Here is a 10,285-nt window from a genome sequence, read left to right on the forward strand (position 1 = left end):
ATGTCTCCTGGATTAGCTTGTTGGCAGATATAGAAGTTATATGCATTTCTGAAGAAACAAACCTAAAAAGTCTTGATGATATTTTCCCATGAGGACAATGAGAGAATTATCCTAGCCAAGGTACGGCATCACCTTAGAGGCCAGCCATTGGGCTAAGCACATGCCATGCTATGTCTCTTAATCTTTATTCATGCATATATTTATTCATTCAATTATTCATGCATCTGCCTAAATTTATTGAACATCTACTGGGTTTCAGGCCTTGGACTAAGGACCAGGGACACATATAAATAAAAAAATCACAGCTATAAATATAAGGTTATAACTATGATAAGTGCTTAGAAAGAGGGGCACACAATGCTATGAGAGTGTCTGATGGGAAAAGTGACACTGTCGGATGGGTAGGTGCCAATCATGCTAAGATCTAAAAGAAGTAGATGAATAAGCTCTAGAGATCTGTATGACATTGTAACTATAGTCAACAACACTATAATGTACACTTGAAAATTTGTTGAGAGGCTAGAAGTTCATGTTAAGTATCCATTCAACGATAAAATAAAAAAATGAATGGATGATAAATGGATTAATGAAGGAATAAATGAATAAAGTTAAGATGTCCATAGTAAACCTATATTGTAGGTATTGTTATATCTACTTCTTAGAAGAGAAAATCGAGTCTTGGGTATATCTAGCAACAAAGAAGTGGGTGAGCCAGAATTTGAACCCATGTCTCTGTGCTTATCTACCACATTGAAGTGCATGAACTCATGATGCCATGAATCATGAATCTAAAGGCTAGAAGGGATCTTGCTTTGGGAAGGCTTCGTCCGCCCCAGCTCCAGACAGGTGAAAGTGTGTTCTTAGACCTCAACACTTCCCTCGGCGTGCTTTCTGATGCTCAGTGTTTCCCACTGGCAAGTTCTTCTTTGGAGACATTTGTATTCTAATTACATTTTGTTAGCCACTATTATTTCTTTACAAACAAAAATGGAAAATTTCAATTGTACTCTCTCACAGTTGAATAATGATGACAGAACAATAAAGCTGAATTCCACGAGTTGTTTTTGAAACACAAGTCTTACTATTTCATTTTCTTATCATGAAATGACATGGATTATTTGAAGGCAACACTGAAGTTACTATTCAAATTTAGAATATTCTTAGTTTTCTGAAGTTTTATAATGAGGTCTATTCTGGACCCTCTCATTTCCTCTTTTGTTTTAGAGGCCTGATTCCAATGTCATTCTTTGCATTGCCTAAGTCCTTCTGAAAATTTAATGAAAGTGGAGGTCCAGGTTCCCTGAGAACTCTTTTCCTTACTGTTGCCCCCCACTCCAAGACTGAATATATTTTCTTAAACATAATTACTTTTTTTGGCATAATTTTTATATATTTACTTAGAGCCATATTAAAAACGTCCTAGGTTATTTTCTTATTTTCTTAAATATAATTATGTTCCGTATCTTAACTTTATGGTTTTCTACCCACTCCTTTCCAACAATATATTTAATTCAGTACATGTTCTTACTGAGTTTCAATTGCTTGGCTTCAGATGAGTATAGCATGGTTTGTTCTCTTCTGTCTCCTGGAGTGGGCTAGAACTAGTAGGGAGAGCGAAGAGAAGTATTAGCTTTACTGTTCATTTGACAAACACGTATTTATTGAAAGCCTACTGTGTGCCAGAAGCCAGGCCAGATGTTTGTTTATAGTGCTGAATAAAACAGATGTGGCCCTCTTATACTTTGATACATTCTATGATATGGGAAGTTCCATAGATCCAGATAACAGGAATATCTAACCCAACTTGTAAGGTCGGTGGGAATATATCTGGATCAGTGATATCCGAGCTGAGACTCGAAGGATTAGAATGAATTTTCCAGGTAACCGTGGCCAACCATGGGAAGAAAGAAGAGTTTTTCTGGCAGAAGGAATACTTTATGTTCAAGCCAGAGAGCACAGTGACAGGGGCCCACTTTGTATCTCTTTTCCTAATTTTTATGCAAACTAGAGAATGCAGGAGAACATATATTAATCATTTACTATTTTATTTGGGTGTAAAAAATTTTTATGTCTTACACATGTAGTATTATATAAATAATTGCCTATAAGAATAATTGTCTATAAGCTTTGGGATCAGATTATTAAAGACCCATTTGGAGGTTCCATCTGAAGGAACTAGTGGTCCATAGACTGTGGGAGTCATAGATTTAAGAGAATTTAAAGAATCTTCTTAAGGCTGGAGCAGAACCAGGAGGGGAGGGAAGCAGTGAGTGGGAGGATAAGGTAAGAGATGAGACTTAATCAGTGAGCAAGGGATAGAGGGGCCCAGACCTTATAAACTATGGTAAAACCTGACTATAAAAGTAATAGGAAGCCACGGTTTTAAGCCAATTTCTGTTGTTTCACCAGGGAGGGTAGCAGGCATTGTATTCTACCCACCCCCTCCTCCCCTATCACTTCCTTTGCTCCCCATTAAACAAAAAATAACAGCAATAAAAATCAATTGAAATATTTTCTCCCATCTCAGTTTTACTAGAAATAACCCATTGATAATTCTCAGGTGGTTTTTAATTAGAATAAAATCATATTTAAATACCATCAAAAAAATTTTGTCACCATCTAATTGTGGGCAGGAGTTATGGGAGTAACACATACAAAAAATGCAGAGATCTGGGGTCAGCTGTCTAACAGCTTATCATTTTCTATTCTGCCTATGATCTCCCATAAATTGCCATTATTTTTCCATCTTTCCTCAACCTGTTTTGTGTCATTAAGAAACTGGAAATCCAACCCAATTTTTCTCTTGAGTGATGTTGAGAGATGCCAAGGAAATTGGCAACATTCTATCCAGAAGGCAACTTTATGTCCACCTCAGCAGGACATCAGAAAGTGACAAAAGTAGCCATGATACGAAGGGGCTGCCTGACAAGTTTTGGTTTTTCTTGGCTGACAGCTTCATTTCAGGGCCTTGTTTCACCAACCACATTCAGATTTATGCAGCTGGAAGGTTTACTTTAATACATCTAAATGACTCTTTAGGAATAGAAGCAATCTATTCCTTTTTCTCCAGGCACCCATTTTTTTATAATTAAGTCAGCATTAAAGGGATTTCTCTTCATCTTCCATCTAAAGCTGTAGAAAAAGATGGCTAACTCCTGCCTAAGGTAGGTTATCCAGATCCTGGGGTGAGCATTATGAAAGTCTCACACAGAAAAAGGGCTTGGTATGAGAATAAAAGACATCACTTATGTTGTCCTTCAATATGAAATTAAGAGTTTATGTTTGAATTGCTGAATTCTGTTCTTTAGGACAACTCAGCTATTACTGCTATTTTGCTTTTGAAGTTAATTAGTCTTACCAAATATATCAGTGTCCTCTTCTCTCCAGAAACACACATTCGCACTAGAATGCTTATGTCTTTAATAAGAAAATGTGTAGCCCCTTTTATTATTGATTATGAAAAGTAATACTCTCTTGTTTCAGTGCATGGGATAAGGAGAACATCTGAGCTTTTCCTCTTTTAATCCCAGGAAAAGTATTTGTTTACATTTGGAGGAACACATTTTTCTTTCTTTCTTTCTTTTTTTTCCAACAGAATTGGACTAACCATTGTTCTCCATGGAGTTACAGAGGAAAAAAATTTCAAGCATTTGCAGTCTGATGTCATCTTTTTTTGTCCTGTCATCTGTCTAAGAATTTGTCTTTGAGATTTAAGACATGAGCAGAGTACATCGAAACCAATAATAATAACAGAGAGAGGAGAACATGTCCATTTACACTTCTCCATCATGTATCACTTTGAATTGAAATCTTATTTGTATTTGACTTTCTAACACATTAGACTAGCATCCATAAGGACAAGGACAGGGTCTAACTTGTCTCTCTCTATGCCCAGCACAGAACATAGTGTCTGACACACGGGAAATACTCAAAAAGTATCTGTTGACAATGTAAATGACTGGGTTCACCCTCCTCACCCCCCACCTCAAAAGGCACCATCCAATCATGATTTTCATTGTGTTATTTTTCACTCTCAGAAAAGTTCCATTGCATTTGCCAGCAGTGACACATCCTGGTTTGGGAGAAACCATATAATCTAGCTCCATTAAATGGCCAATACACAGTCATTTGCTCTCCTCATACAGTAGCAACTCATTGGTCAAGCTCTGGGAGAACAGCAGCAACACAGGAAATGGAAGGCTTAAGTTTGGACTCTGCCATTAGGCTACTTCCAGCAACCTTAGACGAGTCCCTGAATGTAACTGGGCTTCTGTTTTCTTGTTTGTAGAATAGAAGAGTTGGACACGAATTTCTAACCTGGAGAGCATAGATTCATGGATGAATACCAAGGCAAGCCTGTGAACTTCCTGAGATTGTGTGTAAAATGTTACGTGTATATGGATATATGCATTTATACATATTTTGAGATAAAGGATTTATAACTTTCATCAAGTCTTTAAAGAAAAATAACTTTAAAAAAGGTTAAGAAACTAATGAATAGCTAACTATTGATATAAAATTTCCCCTATAAAAATCGTATACTTCTAAGAAAACTTCTAAAACTTCTTCAGCCACACTTTTTTCTCTGATTGTCCATTTGCTCCTGGTCATTCACTGACTCATGATACTTTAAATATCTATATATGCCCAGGTTAAATTTCATCTACATTATTTGAATGTGGAGCTAGATCTTTTACTTCTCTAAATGTCCACAGTAAATATCGAACAAAAATTTTTGTAGATTTATTTTATCTCAGAACACTGATTATCTTTCGTTAAACACCTTACGTTTTGCAGGATAAGCCTATAAATATCTTCCACCCAAAAGGAGCTCAAAAGATAGTAGAGGGACGGTCCACATAAGAGGCCAACAGGATGAGATGATAGTCCAGGAGCTAAGTGAAGAGAGATTGAAGACTTCTGACACTCACAGGAAAGGCAGGTAGGTCATTCTTAAAAGAAGTGGTTTGGATCTGTGGTAGTGACTCCATGAGCAAAGGCCATAGTCTCATATACTAAAGAGGCCAAATTTAAGAGTTGAGGAAAAGGAGAGTTTCATTTAGCATGTACTTGTGTTAGTTTTCTACTGCTCTCTTCTACTTTGGGAAAAATAAGTTATCTGAACACGAGTACTGCAATACTGCAACAGTCCATCTGATAACCAAGACAGTAGTTAAGTGACTAATGGGTGGAGAGAGTATACAGTGTGAATATGCTGGACAACGAGAAGGTACATGTCCTGGGTGGGACGTGATTTCATCATGCTACTCAGAATGGCATGCAATTTAAACTCATAAATTGTTTATTTCTGAAATTTTCCATTTAATATTTTTGGGCCTCAATTGACCGATACTACAAAAAGCAAACCGTGGACAAGGAGGGGGACTACTGTATCTTATGTTTGTTTACATTTGTTTATTTATGATGTCACAGTTTTATAGGAAGAGTTGTGTTCATGGACATCATGTGCAGAGAAGAAAAAAGCAGAAAGGAAAATTATGTGGCTAAGTATATAAACAAGTGGTGAGAAAAAAGAGAAATATGTGCCTGAAGCTGAAGGGAACCTAAAGTTTGTGACAAGTTACCAATTGCCTCTGGGTTACATAAAAAATGAAGTCTCCTCTCACCAGCCATTTGTCACATCTCTCACTTCCACATTTATGTGGAAGACATAAATGGAGAGGATTTTTAAATGATAATAATATAAAATATATTGTAATAATACATTAACTGTACATTATAGCTAAATAAAATGAGCACGTTCTACCACAATCTCATGTGCTGATATTTTCCTGGGTGTAGAGATGTGTGCAGTTGGGCAGGGGGCAAAGTATGGAGTGCGGGTAAAAATGGGGTAAGTACATATCAGATGGCCATATGTACACAAGTTTCCTATGTAGTCTTATCCTCCCCTTAGATCTAATTCCAGGCCCAATGAACTACTAGACAATCCTAAGAACTCTGCTTAATCCAGAGTGTTACAGGTGGTCCAAGCCAGGCCTTGGTCATTCAAAGTGCACCCTTTCTTTTGGTAGTCCAAGTTGATTGTTAATTAATTAACCTGCTACTAACTGTAGCAAGTTATGGGTATACATTGGTGAAAAAATAAAAATAAAAAATACTCCCTTCCTTGTGGAGTTAAGAGTCAAGGGCATTTCAAGACACACCCTAAAGGTTCTGCTATCTAGGAAGAAGATCTAAAGGTCCATACTCACAAATTGGGAGAAGCTGAGCACAAAGTGAAGAAAGTCCAGACCTGTTGAGGCTTTTTGATGATGATAAAAAGACCATGCAAATCACATTAGCTGATTGCTTTGGCCTTCTTTCCACAGGATATGTTTTAAGATGAACAAGTGATTGAAAATTACTTCATGGCCCAGTCGGACAATAGGTGGATGGAGAGCAGGTGGGAACTAGACAAGCAAGAGGAATGGAACAAATTCCTTTTCTAGAAGTGCATGATGACACTTAAAGAAGAGGAAACCCTTACCATGCAATCCTGACAACAGGTGCATGTAGCACTTCTCTCAGCTCTGTTGACAGATAAATAAATCGTCACCCTGATGATAGTTGGTTGAATGGAAACCACTGTATTATTTGAATTAAGTCAAGTTTTCTCTGTCCAGCCCTGTTGCCTGGGACGGTGTCAGCCCTTTGTGAAAGTATCTGCTGACTACTCTTCAACTTTAAACAGATATTTGCTGGGGACACACCCTTGGGAAACTAAAAGAATTTGAATAAAGTAGCTTCCCCCTCTAACTGACTTCCTCAAAATGAGGAATCTGCAATCAGGAATATGTAGTTAATGTAGCTGATTACCTTTCATCATCATTTATACTATCATTTATATATGTCTTACTCAGAAAATAGACAAATGAATAGTTGTCCAGCAGTCAGAGTGTTTTTTAACTTGAATGCTGGCCTCTCTATTGTCTACGTTAGGTTGAAGAATTCTAGAACTATGGCTGTGAAGCCTTTTTGTTCTAGTACAGTTCAAGAAGCCTTGGGTTATGAAAGGCCATGTGTGTCAACCATCCGTGGGTCCTGCTATAGACTGAATTGTGTCCCCTCAAATTCATATATTGAAGCCTAGCACTCAATGTGACTATATTTGAACATAAGGCTTTTAGAAGCTAATTAAGCTAAATGAGATCATAAGTATGGAGTCCTAACCCACCAATACTGGTGGTCTTAAAAGAAGAGCAAGCGATCTTGATCTCTCTCTGTCTCTCTGTCTCTCTGTCTCTTTCCCTGCACATACACACTGAGGAGAAGGCTATGTGAGCACACAGTGACAAAGTGGCTATCTACTATCCAAGAAGCAAGCTGTCATCAAGAGCCTAATGGGGCGGCACCTTGATCTTGGACTTCTAACCTCCAGAACTGTGAGAAATATGTCTATTGTTTCAGTCACCTTGCTTGTGGCATTTTGTTTTGACAGCATAAGCAGACCAAGACAGGTCTTTTTGTTGTCCCCTTAGAATGCCCTCACCATCCAAGAAACAGGGCAAACATAGAAGAAGTTAAAGCAGAGGGGAAAGAGGGGGCAGGAGTGTGAGGGGAGTCGGGAAGTTGTTGAAATTGTGGGAAGGACTGGTAAAGGTCCTTGTTGGGATCAGGGTGGAAGTAGTCACACTCTGGCTCAGAAAGAAGATACATGGCTATAATGTTCAGTGTTGATGTACCTGGGATACCACACCATGCCTATGACTCTTCTACGTGAACTTGAGGAAAATACCTGGCTCCTTATCTGTAAAATAAGAAACTTGATGGTACTTAAATACCCAAATATATATTTTGATATGGTTCTGAGTTGTTATAAAAACCATTTAGGACAGTGCCTGGCACATAATTTTACGCAGTTTCTGTGTTAACTATTACTTTGACAGTGGGGTTGATCATATACTGACTCAATTTTTGTTTCTCATTGTAGAATGCCTTTTTTAAGTTTATTTGTTTTAAAATTGAAACCCGCTGTCAGTACCTCAGTGCTCATGGAAGAAAGGCACTAATGGCTTCCTTCAAAAGAAATAAAATCTGAAGGAAAAAAAAAAAATCCCAAAGAGTGAATTGGCTTTGCCAATTCTGCAGATTTTTGTTTATGGTTCATTAGAATCTGTTTTCTGTGTTGAGGAAGGAAGCAGAGACTAAGAGCTTTAGAATTCGCTGTTAGTAAATACTTTTTAAAAGATCTTTTAGACTCCTACTAAACACGTATTTTCAACATTAGATAAATAACAGGTTTTCCATTTTCACCCAAAGTGCTATATAATACCACCATTTTTTTTTGTAATTTCTTGAGTTAATTTTATTCTATAATTGAGTTTTATTTCATTTATTCCAAACTATATTTCATTTTCACTTTTCCAGTATGTTCAAGAATTGAAGATTTTATAGAAAGTACAAATCTATAGCAATGTCAGCAGTATTTTATAACAAATAGATGGAGGAGTCATTTATGTTCAAATGTGAAGGAATATTTTTTCCCTATTAGACTTCTAACTAGACATAAAATCTAAAGCATTATACAAAAACAATGACTGGCCAGTCATTCACATTGCTCTTCCATAATCACCATAAATGAACCACTAGAATGTACTTGAAAATTCCTTTTGTACCATTGTGTTAGAGCATCGTAAACATGTTGTAATATATATGGCTATTGCATTGGTGTACTTGACTACATATCGGAACGCTTACCACTGACCCAGTATCTGTGACTCAGCTAACGTCCGTGGAGATCTCACCCAGATGTGGTGCACTGTAAGTAAGGTGTTTGTGAACATCTCCATGAGATTATAAAGTCTCTTGGTCAGATACCTTTAGCCATGATTTTGGGCCATACCTAGAAAAGTGCCGGCACATAGTAGGTACTTACAAAATATGTGTCATTAGAAGAATAACAAAATAAAACGTGGGAGATTTAGAACACAACACTGTCAAAATAATCTATCAAAAAGAGGATATACAGCTTTAAGATTTTCAGGAGCCTTTGAGGATAAGGTGATTTTTTTTTTAATTCTTTCTAATAAAAAAGGAATTCCCTGGGTTATTTCTAAATTTGCACTTTAGGCACATTCCCTATAAGACTAGAATCTTCTAAGCAACTATTCCTGGAAAAAATTAATAGAAGTGAGAGACACAATTAAAGTCTTACTCAAAGTTTGAAAATCACCTTTTAGTATTTATAGAGGCATTTATCATGATCATTAATCAATAGAAAGGAATGTTCACAGAATGCTTACAGTAAATGTTTGCTGAAGCAAAAAAGAGGAGAAAAAGAAAGCCTACATGCCCGAGGCTGAAGACAATTTTTTTTTCCTTTTTGGTTTAACAAATTAAAGCTACTGGAAAGGAACAATTCACCAGAGGGAAAATTACTGTACAACCTATAAAATACTGCCAAAGTCAGCAGAACCTCAGCTTTTTTTCCCCCCTGTGCTAGTCATTGTTGAGAAATAAGTTTCTTGTAAGCCCGATTTAGATATCATGCTTAGAAGTTACTCAATGCCAAGGATTAGGAAAGTACTTTTATTTTCTTTACCACTTGAGTAACAAACATTTTTGGTAATTCTCTGTGTTTTAAAAAATTTTTCTGATGCTATGCCATGATATCAATGCTCTTTAATTCATTCAGTCATGCTAGATCCTCAGATTTTCCCTTTGGTTTGTGCTTCTGGTAATTACTTCTATACCTCCGAGATTTCTAAAGCCATTAAAAAAAAAAAAGGATGCAGTTTTCATATGAAGTGACTTAGCAATGTAGAAAGAATAGCTGCTTTTAAAGTCCCTCATTGAGTATCTTTGAACATATATGTAAAACTTGTAAGAGTTTTAGCTAAAGACAGAACCAATGTATGTATGCAGACTCAGGCCTTCCTCGGTCCTAAGCTATTTCATACTTCCTTTACATCTCTCAGGTCACTGCAGGAGCCTACATTATGTTGTCCTATGTTATTGAGATACTGCTACTATAAAGGCCATTTTTATTTAGCTTTTTTTCCCTCTCCCCTAATTGTTGCAATCAATAGCTGCCTCTTGGGTCATCTATACACTTGGCTTCTGTGAAAAAGAACATGCATTGAAAGGTGGATGGCTGGGTTAAGAGACTGAGGCTTGAGGCCTCAGAGGGTTAGGAAAATCAACTAGCCTCACCTCAGATTTAAACCTATGACCTGAGACTACATCATACTGTTTCACTACTAAAGTGTTCAAGGAATTTCCACATTTTCTAAAAGTTAATTCCAGGCGGTATCATGGCTTTTTTTTTTTTTTTGTCTATGAT

The sequence above is a fragment of the Pteropus medius genome, unplaced genomic scaffold (assembly GCF_902729225.1).
Source record: "Pteropus medius unplaced genomic scaffold, Ma_sr-lr_union100, whole genome shotgun sequence".
NCBI classification, from domain to species: domain Eukaryota; kingdom Metazoa; phylum Chordata; class Mammalia; order Chiroptera; family Pteropodidae; genus Pteropus; species Pteropus medius.